This window comes from Heterodontus francisci, chromosome 5, assembly GCF_036365525.1.
Source record: "Heterodontus francisci isolate sHetFra1 chromosome 5, sHetFra1.hap1, whole genome shotgun sequence".
Lineage (NCBI taxonomy): Eukaryota > Metazoa > Chordata > Chondrichthyes > Heterodontiformes > Heterodontidae > Heterodontus > Heterodontus francisci.
In genome coordinates, this window is record NC_090375.1 from 169568584 (window position 1) to 169591609 (window position 23026).

Sequence of the window (23026 nt, forward strand, 5' to 3'; positions counted from 1 at the left end):
CTCAATGAAGAGACATCAGCTCCTTGCAAAATTCTGAGTAAGTGTATTTTATTTGGTGAATCTTGCAATAAAAGTGCATAGGAGTGCTGAATTACTTTTGGGTGATTTGGATTGAATTGGTTTTGAGAACATGAAGGGGTGAAATAAGTGCTGGCCATCCTGAGACAAGGGTACTTGATCACAATATGTATTTACAGTATTGTAGGGGCAAATGGCTGAAGCATAAAATAAAAATATTCGTGCCAAAACCAGTCACTGCTGGATTACCAATGAAGGGTAATTTACAATTTAGCTCTGTGATATATATAAGCTGTGACTGAAAAATTTGGGAAATATTTTCTCTAAGTTGTTTGTTTGGAGAATGGTAACAAGGTCACCAGAGAGCTAATACTTTACACAAAAAGCAAAAAAAAAAAAGCTGCTAAAAATCTGAAACCGAAACAGAAAATGCTGGAAACACACCAACATCTGTGGAGAGAACAGGCAGGTTAACATATCATGTGAAATCCTACATCATAACTGAAAAATGTTAAAGACAAAAAGGGCAAAATCGGATATCCCTTGAAAATGGGATCAGGGTGCACGATTAACCTGCAGCCATTTGTTCCGATGCAGACAGTACTCACACTTTGTGCTGCCTGCTCATTTATATGATTTCAGAGTGCAGCCAGCGCTAAGTGTGCTGTTGAGTGGTTATACACCTGAGCAGCGGGTGTAAAATCATGAGAGGCTAGCATGAGTTCAAGCAAGCCTTCACTATTTTAAAGCCAGTCTACTAGCAGTCCAATCTAATCCCACCTTCCAGCACCTGGTCCATAGCCTTGCAGGTTACAGCACTTCAGGTGCATGTACAGGTACCTTTTAAATGAGTTAAGGGTTTCTGCCTCCACTACTGTTCCTGGCCATGAATTTCAGGCACCCACCACCCTCTGGGTGTAAAAGATTTTCCTCATGTCCTCTCTAATCCTTCTACCAATCACCTTAAATCTGTGCCCCCTGTTAATTGACCTCTCCGCTCAGGGAAACAGGTCCTTCCTGTTTACTCTATCCAGGCCCCTTATAATTTTGTACACCTCAATTAAGTCACCCTCAGCCTCCTCTGTTCTAAGAAAAACAACCCTAGCCTATCCAATCTTTCCTCATAGCTGCAACTTTCAAGCCCTGGCAACATTCTTGTAAATCTCCTCTGTACTCTCACCAGAGCAATTATGTCCTTCCTGTAATGTGGTGACCAGAACTGTATGCAATACTCCAGCTGTAGCCTAACCAGCGTTTTATTCAGTTAAATACAGTTTATACAGAGTTGAAAAGTGGGAACCACCCAACCTAACCACATAGCTGTGCAAACTGGAGCCAAGCTTTATGCTCTTTTATAAGAAGTTATTTACAGAAATATGCATTACAAGCATGCACTTCCTAACCCAACAACCACAGTTTCTGCCTAACCTATTTATCGAGGCAGAATGTAATCCCCAGTTAATGCCAACCACCAGCATACAATTAATTGCAATTATTATACAATTAACAACCAACATCACTAAAACAGGTTATATAGTCAGTATTGCATTGTCATTTGTGGGACCTTGCTATGCATAAAACTGGCTGCTGTGTTTACCTGCATTACAGCAGTGACTTCAAAAGTACTTCATTGGCTGTAAATTGCTTTCTGACATTCTCAGGTCGCAAAATGTTTTCTTTTTTTTCTTATCATTCTTCATTTCCATGGCAGAGCCAAAATGTCTTTATTGTGCAGCAGTTCATGGTGGCGACATTACTTGAAGAAGAAACAGACGGTGTGGTTGGCTATTCACATACAGGGCTGCTCTCTACCTCCATAGGCGCTGACCCCACTTAAACAGCCTCTAACCTTGATCTGGAGGCAGTTTGCAATTCTTCTGTTGTCAAGCCCATCTCCAAAAGAATTGCGTTATGCAGCTTTCGCACAATGTTGAACCTCCCCCAGGCAGTTCCCTAATTGGTTCTGTGCCATGATGATTGAGCCCCATAAAAATGTCAGCAAAATTAAGGAATACTTTAATCTTCTTCCTGACACTGGCAAACCCTGTTCTCGTTTGGAACCATTTATCAGGATCTGAGGGAAATGAATTGACTGAGTCAACAGCCTTCCAAGCTGTAGCTTTTTTCTGTATTTTTACTGGAGGGTGGCCTTCAGCCTCCAATGGAGTTACTTCCCTTTACTTTGGTAGATCTCCTGTAGTAGGACCTCTAACCCTGCAACATAAAAAGTGGCATTGCTGCCCACATGTCTCAACTTTACTATTGTAATCAATTATTATCGAATCATAGAATGGTTACAGCACAGAAGGTGGCCCTTTGGCCTCTCATGTCCATGCCAGATCTCTGCAGTAGCAACTCAGCTAGTCCCACTCCCCTGCATTGTCCTCATAGCCCGACAATTTTTTTTCTCTTCAGATAATAATCCAAATACCCTTTGGAAAGGCATGATTGATCCTGCCTGCACCACACTCTCAGGCAGTGTCCTCCAGATGCTAACCACTCACGGCACAAAAAGTTTTATGTCGTCTTTGGTTCTTATGCCATTTGCATTCGCATTAAATTGGTGTCCTCTGGTTCTCGACCCTTAGAACATAGAACGTAGAACATTACAGCGCAGTACAGGCCCTTCGGCCCTCGATGTTGCGCAGACCTGTGAAACCATCTGACCTACACTATTCCATTTTCATCCATATGTCTATCCAATGACCACTTAAATGCCCTTAAAGTTGGCGAGTCTACTACTGTTGCAGGCAGGGCGTTCCACGCCCCTACTACTCTCTGAGTAAAGAAACTACCTCTCACATCTGTCCTCTATCTATCACCCCTCAACTTAAAGCTATATCCCCTCGTGTTTGCCATCACCATCTGAGGAAAAAGACTCCCACTATCCACCCTATCTAACCCTCTGATTATCTTACATGTCTCTATTAAGTCACCTCTCCGCCTCCTTCTCTCCAACGAAAACAACCTCAAGTCCCTCAGCCTTTCCTCGTAAGACCTTCCCTTCCTACCAGGCAACATCCTAGTAAATCTCCTCTGCACCCTTTCCAAAGCTTCCACATCCTTCCTATAATGCGGTGACCAGAACTGCACGCAATACTCCAGGTGCGGCCGCACCAGAGTTTTGTACAGCTGCAGCATGACCTCGTGGCTCCGAAACTCGATCCCCCTACTAATAAAAGCTAACACACCATATGCCTTCTTAACAGCCCTATTAACCTGGGTAGCAACTTTCAGGGATTTATGTACCTGGACACCAAGATCTCTCTGCTCATCTACACTACCAAGAATCTTCCCATTATCCCAGTACTCTGCATTCCTGTTACTCCTTCCAAAGTGAATCACCTCACACTTTTCTGCATTAAACTCCATTTGCCATCTCTCAGCCCAGCTCTGCAGCCTATCTATGTCCCTCTGTAACCTACAACATCCTTCGGCACTATCCACAACTCCACCGACCTTCGTGTCATCCGCAAATTTACTAACCCACCCTTCTACACCCTCATCCAGGTCATTTATAAAAATGACAAACAGCAGTGGCCCCAAAACATATCCTTGCGGTACACCACTAGTAACTAAACTCCAGGATGAACATTTGCCATCAACCACCATCCTCTGTCTTCTTTCAGCTAGCCAATTTCTGATCCAAAGCACTAAATCACCTTCAACCCCATACTTCCGTATTTTCTGCAATAGCCTACCGTGGGGAACCTTATCAAATGCCTTACTGAAATCCATATACACCACATCCATGGCTTTACCCTCATCCACCTGTTTGGTCAACTTCTCAAAAAACTCAATAAGATTTGAGTTCTGCATATGGGAGCAGTTTCTTTCTATCTATTCTGTCCTTCATGATTTTGAACACCTCTATCAAATCTCCTCTTAACCTTCTCTTGTCTAAGAACAGACCCAGCTTCTCCAATCAGTCCTTGTAACTGAAGTCCCTGATCCTGGAACCATTCTTGTAAGTCTTTTCTGCACCCTCTCTAGTGCCTTCGCGTCCTTCCTAAAGTGCGGTGCCCAGAATTGGACATAATACCCCAGTTGAGGCCGAACCTATGTTTTATAATCTCTTTGCTTTTGTACTCTATGCCTCTATTTATAAAGCTCAGGATCCTGTATGCCTTATTGACCACTTGATCAACCTGGCCTGCCACCTTCAACTATTTGTGCACATATACCCCAGGTGCCTCTGCCCCTGCACCCCCTTTAGAATTGTAGCCTTTATTTTATATTGCAAGTCTTCATTCTTCCTAGCACAGTGTATCACTTTATACTTCTCTGCAGTAAATTCCATCTGCCACCCGTCTGCTCATTCAATCAGCCTGTCCATGTCCTCTTGAAGTCTATCTCTATCCTCCTCACAGTTCACAATACTTCCAAGTTTTGTGGCATCGCAAATTTTGAAATTGCCCTAGAGAGTCATAGAGTCATTTACAGCATAGAAGGAGGTCAGTCGGCCCATTGAGTCTATGCTGCCTCTCCATGGAACTATTCAGTCAGTCCCACTCCTGGCTCGATCCCCGTAGCCCTGCAAGTCTATTTCTCTCAGGTGGCCATCCATCTTCATCTTGAAGTCTTTGATCGTCTCTGCTTTCACCACCCTTGTGGGCAGCGAATTCCAGGTCATTACCACCCACTGTGTAAAAAGGTGCTTACTCATATTCCACCTGCATCTTTTGCCCAAAACTTTCAATCTGTGTCCCCTTGTTCTTGTACTATTTGTTAATGGGAACAGTTATTCCTTGTCTAACTGTCATAATCTTGCACACTTCCATCAAATCTCCCGTCAGTCTCCTTTGTTCTAAGGAGAACAAGCCCAGCTTTTCCAACCTAACCTTGTAACGAAAATCCTCCATCCCTGAACCATTCTGGTAAATCTACTCTGCACCCTCTCAAGGACCCTCACATTCTTCCTGATGTGTGGTCACCAGAACTGTTCACAATATTCCAGTTGCGGCCTAACCAGAGCTTTATAAAGAATAACTTCCCTGCTTTTGTACTCATTGCCTCTATTTATGAAGCCCAAGATCCCATATGCTTTACTAACCATTCTCTCAATATGTTCTGCCACCTTCAAAGAACGATGTTCCTGCACCCCCAGGTCCCTCTGTTCCTGCACACTCTTTAGAATTGTGCCATTGAGTATATATTGCCTCTCCCTATTCCTTCTGCCAAAATGCATCACTGCACACTGTCAATATTAAATTCCATCTGCCACATGTCTGCCCACTCTACTCGTCTATATACGACCTGTTGCAGACAGATCATATCATCTTCATTGCCACACCTCCAAGGTGTCAGCAAATTTTGAAATTCTACTCTGTATTCCAAAATCCAGTCATTTATATATATATATATAAAAAAAGCAGTGGTCCCAGCACTGACCCTTGGCCAATGTCTACCATCCTTCAGTCTGAAAAGCAACCATTTGCTATGACTCACTATCTTCTGTCTTTAAGCCATTTTTTTTATCCAATTGGACACTGACCCTCCTATTCCACGAGCCTCAATTTTGTTAATCAGGCTTTTATGTGGTACCTCATCAAATGCTTTCTTAAAATCCATATTGTCATGGTCCTGTAGTTGTTTTCCCCCCAGGAATATGCAGTGTACCTTTAAGGCTTGCAAAGAATCAGTACTGCTTTAAGAACCAGCAGGCCTCCGGAGTTAGAGAAAATGCATTTTCAGTTGCCGTTGGATACAACCATTTGGAGACTGTGATTCAAAGGGTGCATTCTCATTACCATGGATACAGCCACTTGGAGTGAACATCATGCGATACGTTTGTTACAATTCAATTTTGAACTGGCTTTTAGTTGAAGACAGTTTGTTCTAACAGAAAACACACACAGACAGACAGCTGTGGTGTTAACACCTGCAAAAGAGCTCTCAGTCATTTAAACTGAAGGAAGAGAATTTTAATCTGTTTAATTATTATCTCTCAAAATTCTAAAAAATAAGTCAAGCCAAAACAGAGATCTCTGAAAATTTGAACTAAAGGAAGGGAAGTTAGACTGTGACAATCTTTTATCTCTCAAAAACTCTGAAGTCAGATTGATTCTATTGAAAATGTTCACAAGTTGTTAATAGTTGAAATCCATCACTGAAGAAGGAAGCATCACTTACTGCTGGAGTTAGATTACGGACTGTTCTACTGTGGAAGAACCATTTTTCCTCATCGGTTGGCTGTGAGGATCTCAAGCAACATTGGACTGTAAATTTGCAAGGACTGTATTTTTTTTCTATTTTAAATGTTGTTTATATCTTCATAGTGTTTAAGAATTTAGTTTTTTTTAATTGAACAGTTAATTTGTTGATTTAAAGACGCCTGGTTTGGTTAGCTTCATTCAGGGGTTAAGAGATGGTACTATTTGGCTGGGTCTTTCTTTAATTTGGGAAGTTTTAAATTATATGTTAGATGATCTGTAGAGTGACGGGATTGAATTATCAGTGTGTTTATCCCACCACAATCAGAATCGTATATTTTGATTGGGGGCTTTGACTGGAGCGCGTTGGTCATTAATATAAACATCATCCACTGCATTCCCGTCATCAACCTTCTGTTACTTCATCAAAAAATTCAATTAGTTTAGTTAAGCATTAAGCCTTTTACAAATCCATGCTGGCTATTCTTAATTAACTTGAACCTCTCTTAAGTGTCATGATATTTTCCCTGATTATTATTTCTAAAACCTTACCCACCACTGATGTTAAACTAACTGGCCTGTAGTTGCTAGGAGTGTCCTTATACCCTTATACCCTTTCTTGTATAGTGGTGTCACATTTGACACTCTCTAATCCTCTGGCACCTCCCCGTATCCAGGGAAGATTGGAAGATTATGGCAACCCCTTCCACTATCTCCATCCCCACTTCCTTTAGCAACCTGGGATGCAAGCCATCCGGACCAGGTGACTTATCTGCCTTAAACATAGCCAGTCTTTTTAGTATCTTCCCCCTATCAATTTTTATCCTATCCATTCCCTCTACTCTCTCTGCTTCTACTGATAATTTGTCAGCCTCCATTTCCTTCGTGAACACTGATACAAAGTACTCATTAAGTATATTATCTTTGCCCTGTGCCTCTAAGCATGTATTACCCTCTCTGTCGCTAATAGGCCCCACCTCTCTGTCCCTAATAGGCCCCACACCTCCTCTTACTAATGGCTTACTATTCACATGCTGGTAGAAGATCTTTGGGTTCCCTTTTATGTTTGCCATTCTATTTTCATATTCTGTCTTTGCCACTCTTATTTTCCTCGTCACGCCCCCGTTCAACTTATTGTATATGGCCTGCACACCCATGTATAGGTCATTAATATAGATCAAGAAAAGCAATGGTCCTAATTCCATTGAGTTAATTGTTCTGTCATTACTACAATTTTCTTTTAATAATAATGAACTGCAGTCTTTTAAGAGCTGCTGCATTGCCAAATTTTCCCAGCCAAGCATCCTATCAGTCAATAATAAAAGCAAAATACTGCAGATGCTGGAAATCTGAAATAAAAATAGTAAGTGCTGGAAATATTCAGCAGGTCTGGCAGCATCTGTGGAGAGAGAAACAGAGTTAATGTTTCAATCTGTGACCTTTCATCAGACTGGCAAAGGTTAGGAATGTAATAGGCTTTGAGCAAGTGAAAAGGGGGAGGGGGAAGAAGAACAAAAGGGAAGGTGTGTGATAGGGCAGAGGGCAGAAGAAATTAAATAACAAAGATGTCATGGAACAAAGGCAAAGGGTGTGCTAATAGTTGTATTAAAGACAAAGACAAATTAGTCCAGAAAGAGTGTTCGTGGCAGAAGAATGAACAGCTCTGTCCAAAAGCAAAAACCTGAAAAACATGTTTAAGACAAGCCCATGGTTAAAATATAAAATAAAATAAATAAAATAAAATAAAATAGAAAAGGAAGTCATGCTCTGGAATTGTTGAACTCAATGTTGAGTCCAGAAGGCTAGAGAGTGCTGTTATGCAGACACCTGCCAAGAATGAGTGATATTAATTTTGTCATATGAACATTGATTATAAAGTGTTGCTGGTGCGAGGAAATAACTTATTAAACAGATCAGTCGTGGCTGGAAAAAACATTTATATACTCACAGACAGTGCTTGTGGAGACAAAGGTCCATTTCCTGACACATTCAACCCACAATGGACTTTGATCACAAGACATTTGAAGGTGAGGAAGCACACATTCCAGGATGATGGCTAAGATGGCCGAATCCACAAACAGACATGGTCAAACCAGTTAGTCACATGACTAACCTGCTGGGCAACCTGAGTTTTTAAAAATTGTACGTAGAGCTTGAGAAAAAAAATACTGTTTGCTCCTGGACTGGGAAGACCTCTCCTGTCTGTTCCTATTTCTTTCTCACAAGCCTCTCGACCCACTGAGCGCCCGTGAACCTCAAGAGAGAAAAGTCTCCGACATGGAACAAGGCTTAAGAAGAATACTAGGCCCCAACGAAAAACAAGACCTACCTATAATCAAGGACTCTACAGCGAGCTCAAAGAACAGTAACCAAAACCATCTTCAGATATTGCCTCAAACTTTTCCACTTTATTTCTTCTGCTCTTTTCTGTCTCTATCTGCATGTGCGTATCACATATGCATGCTAGTGTGGGCACGTTGTGTATCCGTAGGCATCAACCAAATTAGAGTTTTAAGTTTAATAAAGCTCAACCTTTCTTCCTTAAACCTAAGAACACCTGTTTGGCTGGTTTGTTTGCCTTATAACTGGAAAACAGTGAACAAGGATTCACTAAGGGGGAGCTAAAAAAAAACGGTGTGCTTAAAAAATAAACCCTGTTATGGTAAGACGAGGTGAAGGCTGAGAGGGAACTCTAGAGACCTTTCTCACCTGGTCGTAACAGAAATTTGGGTGCTACCATCCGAGATTTTACCCAGAGACAAACAATTGAAATTAGAAGTGGGAAGCCAAATTGTTCGCTGTCAAAAAGAGAACAAGATTTCAATACAGGTTTTCTTGTGATTGTGTGTGTTTGAAGAATACTAATATGTCTGCAACTGAAGCTAGCAGCTCCCCAAGCCAGGGTTAGGTAATTTGGGATAAGTTAAAAGCACTGTCTATGGAGGAGTTGAGAAAAATGGCTGAGCAGTGTGGGATCACTGTATGTGGCAAGGCTAGGAAGTCTGAACTCCTAAGGCTAGTGGCCAACCATTTCTCCCTTGAATCTGAAGAAGCAGACACAGAGTTAGAAGTAGACTCCGACAGGGTATTGATAGCAAAGATACAATTGGAACAAAGGAAACTTGAATTAGAGGAGAGAAAGAAAGAGCCTTCCAGAAAGAATGTGAAGACAAAGAGAGGCAGGAGAGAGAGAGAGAGAGAGAAAGAACCTTCCAGAAAGAATGCGAAGATAGATAGCTGAAGCGGCTTGAGTTAGCTATGGGGCGCGGAGTAACCCCAGTGAAAGCATGGCCAATAAGGAGGAGCGTAATTCAGGGCTTTGTACAGAATTGTTAAAATTATCTCAACTAATCCCAAAATTCGATGAGGAAGATGTGGAAGTGTTTTTTGTGTCTTTTGAGAAACTGGCAAGCCAGCTAAAATGGCCAACTGAGACTTGCCGTCTTTTATTCCAAAGCAAGCTAATTGGAAAAGCCCATGAAGTTTATTCCCTGTTGCCAGTTGAGAGTTCATCAAATTATGTACTGATCAAAAATGCTATCCTCGGGCTATATGAATTAGTACCCAAAGCCTACCAGCAACAGTTTACAACCCTCAAGAAACAAGCTATTCAAACTTATCTGGAGTTTGAAAGAAGGAAGCAGCTGGCTTTTTACCAGTGGCTGAGGGCTCTTAAAGTACAGCTCAGCTATGAGAATCTCAGAGAAGTAATTATGTTAGAGGAATTTAAACACTCTCTCCCACTCTCCATAAAGACCCATGTAGAGGAGCAGTGGGTTCAGAGAGCCCAGCAAGTGGCCATTCTGGCTGATGAATTTGCTTTCATTTATAAGTCGGTTTCCCAGGGGAGAACCTTTCCTAGTCATCCCCACAAATCCGAAAAGGACAAAGGGTGGGAAGGTGATAGGAGCCCGACCAGTCCTGGGAGAGAAAGAAAAGCAGGTGAAACAGGGGGCCCTCCTCCAGCCAAAAAGGAAGGTGCTGTGAGCAAGAGTGAGACCCAGAGACCTGTGTAATAATCCACTGTAATAAGGCAGGTCATCCAAAAGCTGACTGCTGGAAACTAAAGGGAAAACTGTTCGGGTTATTCAGGGCACATCTGTTCAGTGAAGAAGCGAACCTGATGGAAAGCACAGCAGAACAAGCTGTGACTTTAACTGCAGTAAGAGTGAGCCCCAGGAGACTCATGAATATAAGTGCAGGAATATTTAATAGGATTCCTGAAGGTTATCAGGGTTTGTGTCTGAAGGGAAAGTAACTCTACATCCCTTGCGCGGGGCAAGCTAGCCCATAGTACTTCTCGAGGACACAGGGGCCACTAGATCCCTTTTACTGGGAAAAGGCCTGACCTTTCCCCCAGAGAGTGCAGTAAACACCAGAATCGTGGTGAATGGTATTGGAGGGTAGTGTATGCCTGTACCTGTACACCGGGTGCACCTGGAGTGCGATCTAGTTTCGGGACCGGTGACCATAGGGATTGTCCCGAATTTGCCTGTGGATGGGGTTAACCTGTTCCTAGGTAATGGTCTAGCAGGGGTGAAGATGGTAGCCCCCGCCACCCCCACCCCCAATCTTGAAAGAAAGACCGCAGGAGGACAGAGAGACAGGGCAGTGGCGGAGACGGTCCCCTGCAGTTTCCCTGAATGTGTAGTGGATCAGGCCATGATCAAACCAGCTCCCCAAGAGGAGACTGAATTGGCACTATAGGCAGATGACCATGAGGTCTGCCTGTCCGAGATTTTCTTTGGAAAGTTAGGAGACTCAGGGATTGAATTAAATGGATTTCCCCTCGCTGAGGCTCAGCGAGCTGACCCAGTACTGAGAGAGTTAGCACAGGCTGCCCAGTCTGAAATTGAAACAGAGGGAGTCCCTGATTGCTACTATTTAAAGAATGAGGTACTGATGAGGAAATGGAGTTCTCCTCACAGACCTGAGAGCAAGCAGTGGGCAGTAGTTCACAAGTTAGTGGTGCCGCAGAGGTACCGGAAAGAAATATGAAGAAGGGCCCACGAGACTACAATGGTTGTACATGCCAGTTTACGAAAGATCAAAGCAGCATAAGCCAGCAGTTTGACTGGCCAAAACTCCACAAAGATGTGGTGGAGTACTGCAGGAGTTGTCACATGTGTCAGGTTGTGGGGAAACCCAACCTACAGCGAAACCTGCACCCCTAAGTCCTGTACCAGTGTCAAGAGGACCCTCTAGCAGAGAACTGTAGGGGACCCCCGCTGAGAACAAAACAGACAGGCACATGGCTAGCAAGAGGTTAGAAAGGGAAAGGGAAAAGGTGAAGGTTGAAGGAAGTCCGGTTGGAATCCCAGATGAAAACCCCTACTGTCCGGTCAACCATTCCCAAAAAATGTGAAAAGTTAGAACCCACATCCTCCTATGTAAATGCAGACGCTAGAAGGACCCCACCAGAGCTGCTAACAGCATTTACAGGAGCCTGCAGAGACAAAGAAAGACCTCTAAGGGGCATAGAATCCATGAGGGTGATGCCTCACCTAATCAAAGTGCCACAGGGGAGTGCAATGGAGTCTGCACAAATACCTGTCGGCAGTAGTGTCCCAGAGGACAAAGGGGATATTAGCAAAAAATCCCCCCACACAGTCTGAAGAAAAGTTAACGACCCATCTCCTGAAGTCAAAAGCCTTTGCATGACTAGGCAAAGCACTGAAATGGAGTTCAGGATAGACCCGCCCACTACTGACTCATCCGAGGAAAAAATTCCAACTTACAGCAGCAACAAAGACCCTGGGCAGGCATGGAAATGGACAAACTGAAGAAAAACTTCTCCAAAGAACCACCTCTTTTCTGAATGCCAAAAAGGGGTAGTTAAAGCAGCACTGGCACCAAGCAAAGACAAGCTGTAATAAGTTTTAAGATTTATGAATGAATGTGAATGAATATGAGAGAGAGACACATGCTTTTTCCTGCATGTCCTATATTTTCTGTCTCGACCCTTTTTAATGAAATTTTTATCTCAAATCGCATTTCATTCCACTGGGTGTGGAGGTGTCATGCAGACCCCCACCTGCCAAGAATGAGGCATATTCATTTTGTCACATGAACATTGATTTTCAACTGGCGCGAGGAAATGACTTGTTAAACAGACTAGCCATAGCTGGAAAAAATTTGCATACTCTCAGACAGTGTTTGTGGACACAAAGGACAACTCCCTGACACATTCAACCCACAATGGACTTTGATCACCAGACATTGAAGATGAAGAAGCGCATATTCCAGGATGACTGCTAAGATGGCCGAATCCACAAACAGACGTGGTCAAACTAGCTAGTCACATGACTAACCTGCTGGGCAACCTGAGTTTTTTTGAATTCTACAGATAGAGTCATAGAGTCATAGAGAGATACAGCACTGAAACAGGCCCTTCGGCCCAATGAGTCCACGCCGACCATCAACCACCCATTTATACTAATCCTACAGTAATGCCATTTTCCCTCTCACATCCCCACCTTCCCTCAATTCTCCTACCACCTACCTGCACCAGGGGCAATTTTTTTACAATGGCCAATTTACCTATCGACCTGCAAGTCTTTGGCTAGTTTGAGAAAAAAAAATACTGTTTTCTTCTGGACTGGGAAGAATTCTCCTGTCTGCTCCCATCTCTTTCTCACAAGCTTCCAGACCCACTGAGAACACATGAATCTCAAGAGAGCAAAGTCTCCTACCTCGAACAAGGTTTAAGAAGAATACAGGACCCCGAGGAAAAGCAAGATCTACCTATAATCAAGGTCTCTACAACAAGCTCAAAGAACAGTAATCAAAAGGGACCCGGGTTCGATTCCAGGTACTGCCTGTGTGGAGTTTGCAAGTTCTCCCTGTGTCTGCGTGGGTTTTCTCCGGGTGCTCCGGTTTCCTCCCACAAGCCAAAAGACTTGCAGGTTGATAGGTAAATTGGCCATTATAAATTGTCACTAGTGTAGGTAGGTGGTAGGGAAATATAGGGACAGGTGGGGATGTTTGGTAGGAATATGGGATTAGTGTAGGATTAGTATAAATGGGTGGTTGACGTTCGGCACAGACTCGGTGGGCCGAAGGGCCTGTTTCAGTGCTGTATCACTAATCTCTAATCCTAATCCTAAAACCATCTGCAGATATTGCCTCAAATTTTTCCACTTTATTTCTTCTGCTCTTTTCTGTCTCTATCTGCAAGTGTGTATTACATATGCATGCTAGCATGGGTGCATCCTGTATCCGTAGGCATTAACCGAATTAAAGCTTAAGTTTAATAAAGTTCAACCTTTCTTCTTTAAACCTAAGAAAACCAGTTTGACTGGTTTCTTTGCCTTACAATTGGAAAGCAGTGAACAAGGATTCACTAAGGGGGAGATAAAAAAACGGTGTTTTGAAAAAAACCCTGTTATGTTAAGACCAGGTGAAGGCTGCGAGGGAACCCTAGACCCCTTTCTCACCTGATCGTAACAGTGCCTAATCAGAAGATTAGGCCTATCAGCCAAATTCTCTCTGCAAACTTTTCATATGCCAAGGGGCTATTTTCTAATGTTGGAGGCCCATCAGAATATTTGATTTGACCAATGCTCTGGACTTTTTGTTCAGCGCCCCTGCATTTTTGGGCCAAATCGTCCCCATTTTATCCATTATTGAAATTAGGACACTAGTGTTCCTATAGGGTCAGTGTCAAGATGGAGGGTCAGGAGTTGCTAGATAGCAGACGGGATATTATTGATTGATTTTTCCTCTTTTTTGTTGAGGCCATTTGACACACCCTGTTAAAGCTGTGGCTAAAGACTTGTTAGCTCAGCATAGACCAGGAATTGAGCTTGGGTTCTTTCTGGTGGCAGCAGTGTTTAAATTATTTTTTTTTATACTTGCTTGAGGATCTTAATTGGTCAAATGCAATTCCTGTAGCAGTTGGGTGTCTAGTGTGATATATTTAGACTGAAGCCCAGTGAGGGGTAACTGAGCCACAGTATGCATTCACTTTCCATTATAGTGTTGGTGTGGAATAGCATCGGGGATGGAAAAGAATCCAAATTTGCATCTCTATCGGTTGCACTTATAGAATTCTAGTCAGTCTGTCATCCTGCCATTAAAGCAAATTTCCCATTATAGGTATTGGCCTTTCAGCAGATCAATAACTCTTGTACTGTCATCTTTCATTTTAATAAGCACCAAAACTTTACATAAGAATCTTTTCTTATCCCTTCAATACAATAAAAATATATCGGATTTTTTATTCAAAGACCTGGAATATCTGAGATAATTTATTCTTATGTCAATAATTGCTGACACTATTGAATCTGAAGGAATTCTCAATCTCTAACTTTGCTTTATTTATTATTAAAGGGCAATTAATAGCAAACTGAGTGGCGAGAAAAAAATAAGATCATGGCATTGTCCCCAGCTGGTCATCACAGTGCAAACTAAATTGAATTATAAAGATTGTCTTACGCCATGGACTCATATTCCTAATATAAAAGGACAAAATTCAGCATTGCACAGGGTTAAACTGTTCGATTACTTTCTAAGGGGTCATTTTCTAATGTTGTACTGCAAGTCTGGGGCCTTGCCTGTTATCAGCGTGTGACTGGAAATTAGTTTAAATGGTCGGAAAATTATGTTATCAAATTGGAGGTGAGGAAGGAGACTCCCTCTGAAGTGTAAGGTTTAGAAAATTGTCCTTTTAGCAAATTTCAAAGCAATGGGGAAATAATAAGTCGAAATTGCAATTTTTGCTTCTGTTCTATTTTCTCGTGTTCTCTGATTTCCTTTCCTTGCCACCGCTCTGCTGAAGGCAGCACCTTATCTTGGGGTTCGGTTCCACCAAGCAAATATGGTCATTCCTCATGCACCAGGTTCACGGATAGTGTCAAGGAGGTCTTCATAGTTCAGGCTGATTGGGGTAGATCTCCCGCCTAGGTGCAATGTATCACTCGGACACAACGCAAGGAGGAAAATCAGTCGGGAAGGATTGCGTGCCATGAATGAAACCCATTTAATTTTTGTTCCATTCATGTTAATAGATAGTTAAAAATCTGGTGGGCTCTGTAATGGGTGTGCACTCCTCACATCCACTTTTCCTCTCCACATTCCTCCCAGATGTTATTTTACACCGGAAGAAAACCTAGCCATGGGCATTGCACTCCCATAATAATGACAGAAGTCAAGGACAGAAGGGAATAAACTGGCTATTTTTTTTTACCTTGCTCGCTGGAAACATTGAAGCTATCAGCATAGGAAGAGAAAGAAGAATATTATTTAAAATGTATTTTTACTTTCAAAATTTAATTCATATATCAAAGCATTGGATTTCTGTAAATTAAAAAAAACTAATAACATTCTCATAACTAATCTATAAGCAAAATAAATTCTAAAGTGCTTAAACTATCGAAAAGAAACACAGCATTATCTTTGCATTAAATCATGTATGAAGGTTAAAAATAATGAACATAACAGAAATAATGAAACGTGTTATTCTATAGTGCAAGTACAGCAGCCCTTATGGGTTCAAACTTCAATACACAATCTCTGTTATTAGTAACCCTTTTATTGATCCCATCTGCAGTTTAGTTATGGTCAACAAAGGACTACAGACCCCATCAAGATGGACTCTTTGATATGGAAAAAATACTTTATTGGTTTCAATTAGTTTAGAATAATAGATTGGCCTTGAGTCAAATGTGAACACAACAATATTTCAATCGTTTTCATTCTTTTTAGTTTACTTACCTATTTAAGAGAACGTTACGACCAGGTAAGAAAGGTGTCTAGGGGTCTTATACTGTCTTCAACTGGTCTTATTGTAACAGGGTTTAATTTTAAACACACTGTGTTTTGAGCTCCACCTTTGTGAATCCTTGTTCACATTTTCCAATTATAATCCCATGGGATCCAGGGCAATTTGGCAAATTGGATCCAAAATTGGTTTAGCGGCAGGAGGCAGAGGGTGATGGTTGAGAGTTGTTTTTGCGAGTGGAAGCCTGTGACCAGTGGCGTACCACAGGGATCGGTGCTGGGACCTTTGCTGTTTGTAGTGCACGTTAATGATTTAGACATAAATATAGGAAGTATGATCAGTAAGTTCGCAGATGACATGAAAATTGGTGGTGTCGTAAATAGTGAGGAGGAAAGCCTTAGATTGCAGGATGATATAGATGGGCTGGTAAGATGGGCAGAACAGTGGCAAATGGAATTTAATCCTGAGAAGTGTGAGGTGATGCATTTTGCAAGGACTAACAAGGCAAGGGAATATACAATGGATGTTAGGAACCTAGGAAGTGCAGAAGGTCAGAGGGATCTTGGTGTACTTGTCCATAGATCACTGAAGGCAGCAGCATAGGTAGATAAGGTGGTTAGGAAGGCATATGGGATACTTGCCTTTATTAGCCAAGGCATAGAATATAACAGCAAGGAGGTTATGATGGATCTGTATAAAATGCCAATTAGGCCACAGTTGGAGTACTGTGTACAGTTCTGGGCATCACACTATAGGAAGGATGTGACTGTACTGGAAAGGGTGCAGAGGAGATTCACCAGGATGTTGCCTGGGTTGGAGTATTTCAGCTATGTAGAGAGACTGGATAGGCTAGGGTTATTTTTCTTAGAGCAGAGAAGGTTGAGGGGGGACCTGATTGAGGTATACAAAATTATGAGGGGCATAGATAGGGTAGATAGGAAGAAGCTTTTTCTCATAGCGGAGGGGTCAATAACCAGGGGGTATAGAATTCAGGAAAGGGGCTTGAGGTTTAGAGGGGATTTAAGGAAAACCATTTTTCACCCATAGGGTGGTTGGAATCTGGAACACACTTCCTGAAGGGGTGGTGGAGGTAGGAACCCTCATAACATTTAAGAAGTATTTAGATGAGCACTTGAAATGCCATAGCATACAAGCCTATGGGTCAAGTGCTGTAAAATGGCATTAGGATAGATTGGTGCTGGATGGCTGGCACGGACATGATGGGCTGAAGGGCCTGTTTCTGTGCTGTATAACTCTATGACTCTAGGACTCTAAGGCAAAAAATGAGCATACCAGGTTTTCTTTAGGTTTAAAGAAGAAACGTGAAATATTTTTATTTATTTAGAGATACAGCACTGAAACAGGCCCTTCGGCCCACCAAGTCTGTGCCGACCAACAGTCACCCATTTATACTAATCCTGCATTAATCTGATATTCCATACTACATCCCCATCATTCTCCTACCTATACTAGGGGCAATTTACAATGGCCAATTTACCTATCAACCTGCAAACCTTTGGCTGTGGGAGGAAACCAGAGCACCCAGCAGAAACCCACATGGTCAAAGGGAGAACTTGCAAACTCCACACAGGCAGTACCAGAACTGAACCCAGGTAGTTGGAGTTGTGAGGCTGCGGTGCTAACCACTGTGCCACTGTGCTGCCGGGAAGGTTAGAGGGACCTATTATTAAACCTTAAACTTAAACTCTAATACGGTTAATGCCTACAGATATATGACACATCCAGCATGCATACACGATGCACACATGCAAATAGGGACAGAAAAGAGCAGAAGAAAAATAAAATGGAGATGTTTGAGGCAGTCTCTAAAAGGGGGTTTCTTGTTACTGTTTCTGTGTCTCCATCTCTGCAATATTTTGCTTTTATTATCCAGGTAAGTTTGATTAGCTTGGTTTTTGCGGGTTCTAAACTTTTAGCGATAGCCTTCGGGTATTAATTCTTGTGCCCTGAGGATAGCATTTTTGGTCAGTTCATAATTTGTTGAATTCTCATCTGGCAACAAGGATAAACCTTATGGGATTTTCCAGTTAGTTTGCTTTGTATAAGAAGGGACCAGGTCTCAGCTGGCCATTTTAGCTGGCTTGCCAGTTTCTCAAAAGACACAAAAAACTCTTCCACATCTTCCTCATTGAATTTTGGAATTAATTGAATGAGTTTGAGCAATCTTGTACTCGTCCCTGAATTGTGCTCCTCCATATTGGCCATACTTTCACTGGGGTTACTCTGTCACTCCCTAGTTAACTCAAGCCACTTCAACTCTCTTTCTTCACATTCTTTCCAGAATATTCTTTCTCTCTCTCTCTCTCCTCTCCTCTCGTTCCTTCTCCTGTCTTTCTTTCTCTCTCTCCTGCCTTTCATTTTCTTCACATTCTTTTGAAAAGCTCTCTCTTTCTCCCTCTCTCTTTCCTCAAATTCAAGCTTCCTTTGTTCCAGTTGTAACTTTGCTAACAATACCCTGTCAGATTCTACTTCTAACACTGCGACTGCTTCTTCAGATTCAAGGGAAAAATGATGGGCCGCTCGCCTTAGGAATTCAGACTTCCTGGCCTTGCAATGTACAGTTATCCCACAGTGCTCAGCCATTTTTCTCAGCTCCTCCATAGACAGTGCTTTTAACTTATCCCAAGTTACTTCACCCTGGCTTGGAGTGCTACTCGCTTCAGTTGCAGACATGTTAATATCAATCACACACAAGAAAATCTGTATTGAAATTTGCTCTTTTTGATTAGGAACAATTTGGCTTCCCATTTCCAATTTCATTCGTTTGTCTGTGGGTAAAATCCTGGACAAGCCCTCAAATTTCTGTTACGACCAGGTGAGAAAGATGTCTAGCGGTCTTTTATTGTCTTCACCTGGTTAATTTTAAACACACTGTGTTTTGAGCTCCACCTTTGTGAACCCTTGTACACAGCTTTCCAATTATAAGGCAAAGAAATGAACACACCAGATTTTCTTTAGGTTTAAAGAAGAAAAGTGATATTTATTAAACCTTAAACTTAAACTCTAATCCAGTTAATGTCTACGGATATACGGCATGCTCACGCTAGCATGCACATGCAATACACACATGCAAATAGGGACAGGAAAGAGCAAAAGAAAAGTAAAATGGAGAGGTTTGAGGCAGTTTCTGAAAGGGGGTTTCTTGTTACTGTTTCTGTGTTTCCGGCTCGCCGTAGAGTCCTTGATTGGAGACAGCTCTTATTTTTCGCTGGGGCCCAGTATTCTTCTTAAACTTTGTTCACTGTAGGAGACTTTTCTCTTTTGGGATTCATATGTTTTCAATAGTTTCCGAAGCTGGTGGAAGGGAGATGAGAGCAGACAGGAGAGAGGTGTTCTCAGTCCAGGAGTAAACAGCCTTCTAATTTAAAATTCCCTGTTGGAAGCTCAAATTCAAAAAACTCCAACCGTCAGTCAATCATGTGACCAAACTGGCCCGACATGCCTGTTTGTGTATTCGGCTGTCTTAGTAGTTAACCTGGAATGCTTCAACATCTGGTAATCAAAAGTCCATTGTGGATTAAATTGGAGCAGGGAATAGCTCCTTTGTCCTTTGAAGTACTTGTCTGTTAATATGCTAATGTCCCTCTCCAGCCAAAGTCTCCAATTGTTTCTTAAAGCAAGTTCTTTCTTCACCATCAGCAGTTTAAAATCAATATTCTGTGGTGAAATTCATTTTCCTCATTCTTGGCAGGTGAGGGCTTGCCTGACAAGAAATATTCAATTTCTCAACTGTATTAAAGCAGGAATTGTGTATTGTGTTATCCATCTTTTGTGCAACTGTGTAATAAAAAGCTTTTAACGCTATTTTGCCATTTGTGTCTTGTAGCCTTATATGCCTACATTCATTTCACATTTCCTGATCATTGCATTCAATTCAGTAACTGATGTAAGATGGTCAAAAGATGAATGGAGATTTTTAATTTGACGTGCATTATAATAAAGTAGGCGAGTTGCCAGTGTTAAATAAGTGAAGATTGTATAATGAACCGTGCGTGGGAGTGAAGCTTTCAGCTACTTACTCCAATTCCATCAAAGGCATGTATGATTTTTTTTATTTAGGTTCTTCATGAATAGAAACATATTCTGTGTTATCTTTTCAGGTGAGTAATGTGGGAAGTGATTTTCACCTTCATAGCTTGGGCAGCAAATTGGAGGATTTCAATGGAAAAAAATATTGGGCAAGTTTCCTAAGAGGCAGGTTATCTGCTCTGTCAGTTTAGAGCCCTAGCGGTGAATATGAATATGATCCCCACTGTCTCTCCTTCACTATAATTTTCTATCCAGATATTTCACAGCCTGAGAATTTAAATGTTTTTAAGGAGAGAAATCAATGGGTCGGCACAGCATTTTCAGTGGCCCTGAATTGTGAGGAAAATATGTAGTGCATATCAAGCAATTTAATTTCCTCGGGTAATGCACTACTTAATCCAGTCATCCCTTCATGTGCTATATAATTGCATGAAAATAGCTATGAAATGAGTTTTAGAAGAATTTTTTTTATTATTCGTTTATGGGATGTGGGTGTCACTGGCTCAGCCAGAATTTATTGCCTATCCCTAATTGCCCTTGAACTGAGTGGCTTGCTAGGCCATTTCAGAGGGAAGTTAAGAGTTAACCACATTGCTGTGGGTCTGGAGTCACACGTAGGCCAGACCAGGTAAGGACAGCAGGTTTCCTTCCCTAAAGGACATTAGTGAACCAGATAGATTTTTATAACAATCGACAATGGTTTCAGGGTTACCATTGAGCCAGCTTTTTAATTTCAGATTTATTAATTGAATTCAAATTTCATCATCTGTCATGGTGGTATTCAAACCCATGTCTCCAAAGCACTAGCCTGGGCCTCTGGATTACTAGTCCAGTGACATTACCACTATGCCAGTGCCTCCGTACTATCTATGCAATACCAAAAGGAAATTAATTTTGAAAAAGAGACAACCAGTTACACAGGCAAAGTGTGTAAAATTAAAAAAATATATATTCAAAATGTCTTTAAAACTGGATCACATTTGCTCTCTCCCACAGTTGAGGTCAATTCAGTTATTGTTCAGATCCAAGAGTATTATAAATATTGCATTCATCCATCTGCAACTATCTTGTGTATTCTAACAGGAACATACATTGTCAAATTTAGCATCTTGATTAACTTATCAGCAGCAAGGCTTCTTTTGTGTGATATGTCAAACTAGCTTATGATCTATATCATGACTTCAATTGGCAAGGCTATGTAATGCTTAAAAATTCCAATATTATGGAGAAATGGTTGTTGCCTGTTATAGGGGCACTACATAGTACAGTTACTTTGAAAAGCTTGTAATACGTAATAATATGCAAATTGTATCCCGTATCTTCATCCTCAGAACTGCAACTGTTAGCCCAATGTTGATTTTCAAAACTCCTATAGTCTAGGCCAGAATGATAGAATGTTACTGCTTTAATTAATGCATTGTGCTGTACGTTGATAGGATTCAAGTCACTGTCTACAATTCCCCAGTCTCAGATATACTGCTGGGAAATTTACAGGTTGAGCCATTCACCAGCTGTTTTCATGTACCTCCTAGTTACAAGTCACAACATAGCATTGAAAGAGGGAGGGGAGCAGTTCATCAGTCTGTTTCCTCAGCTATAGAAAATTGCATTCAATGAACAAGGAGAGAAAATGCTAATTTGCTTACAGCATATTGATACAGTGATGAAGTATAGTTTAACCGATTGAAATTGCACCATAGACATTCTAATAGATTGATGGGGATCACATTGTCTGGAGCAGTTTGGCGACTGTTTTTAGCTTCAATCTACATCTTGGCAAAAATCAGTTTGGAGAGAGGAGCATCTTATCTTTCATTAGCGTTGCTTAGACTGTGCTATCAACTCAACACATTCAGTCATTTTTTTGCAATTTTTGTCTGAAATATGATTAATCAAGACACAATCATGTAACTATATCTTTGTTGTTTATTTTGCAATGGAAGTCTGATTTTCCTGTTGCTGCGCCTTGGTGCATTGGATCGCCTAGATGCAATACAGCAAGGAAAATCCAAGTGGAAAGGATTGCATGTCTATAAATTAGACAACTTGATTTTCCTTCCATTAATTTAAGTGGACAGAAAATTGAGCAGGCTTCCTTAAGAGCATAAACCTCTCCACACCAGGTTTTCTTGATGTCATAGTGTTACGACCAAGGTGGGAGTAATGCACTATTAATTTAGTCCCACTACTCCACAGGTCACAGCATATTAGTAAAGTTTCCAACCTACCAGAAATTAGCCAAATTAAACACTCTATTTATTCCACAGAATAAATCACGCTAAACCAGGTTTCTTTAAACAACAACAAAATTAACTATTTATTAATAAACCAAGTTTTAAGTGATAACGAGATGAATCTATATGTATGAAAAGATTTTATAACTCCTTAATATTCCTAACCCTCATGCACACACATATATTCAATTACCAGCGGTTAACCAGGGAAAACAGATATATTGATTTTAAAACAGTTTCTCAGGAATAAAAAAAAACTGGGTTGTAACTTCTGGTAGGATATTTCCAAATCAGCGAGGTGTCGAATAGTCATATGTCACTCGAAGTCTCTCCAGGCAAGTTTGATAAAGAGTCTATGATGGGTAGGCATTCAAGGCAATTCGTCTGCAGCAGGTGTCAACACAGATCTTTCATCTTCAGGTGTAACAACAGGTCTAATTAAACTTTTAAAGTAGCAGTCTAACAGTAGAAACTTTCTTGAGATGTCATGAAACAATACAAAAACAATACAAAAAACAACAGAACTCACTCTTGAGGCAGGGATTCTTGAGACTGAAGGCAACAGCAACCTGCCACACCTGAAACATAGGGCTTCCTTTCTCCAAAGCAGTATTTCTCCATAGAATGTAGCAACTCCTCTTTCTCAGGGTCTTTTCTCTCTCTTCAAGCAGATCAAAACCTCACCTTAAATGTAACACTTTCCTTGAAATGCAAAGCTTATTTTCAGAGAGAATAGGTCTTTTTTTGGTCTATCAGCAAATCGCAGTCCTAATTTACTGCTAGCTGCTTCCCTGGACTCTTTATATTGCAGAACTGAAACTAAAGTCTTTCCACAGAAGTCACAAGACTGC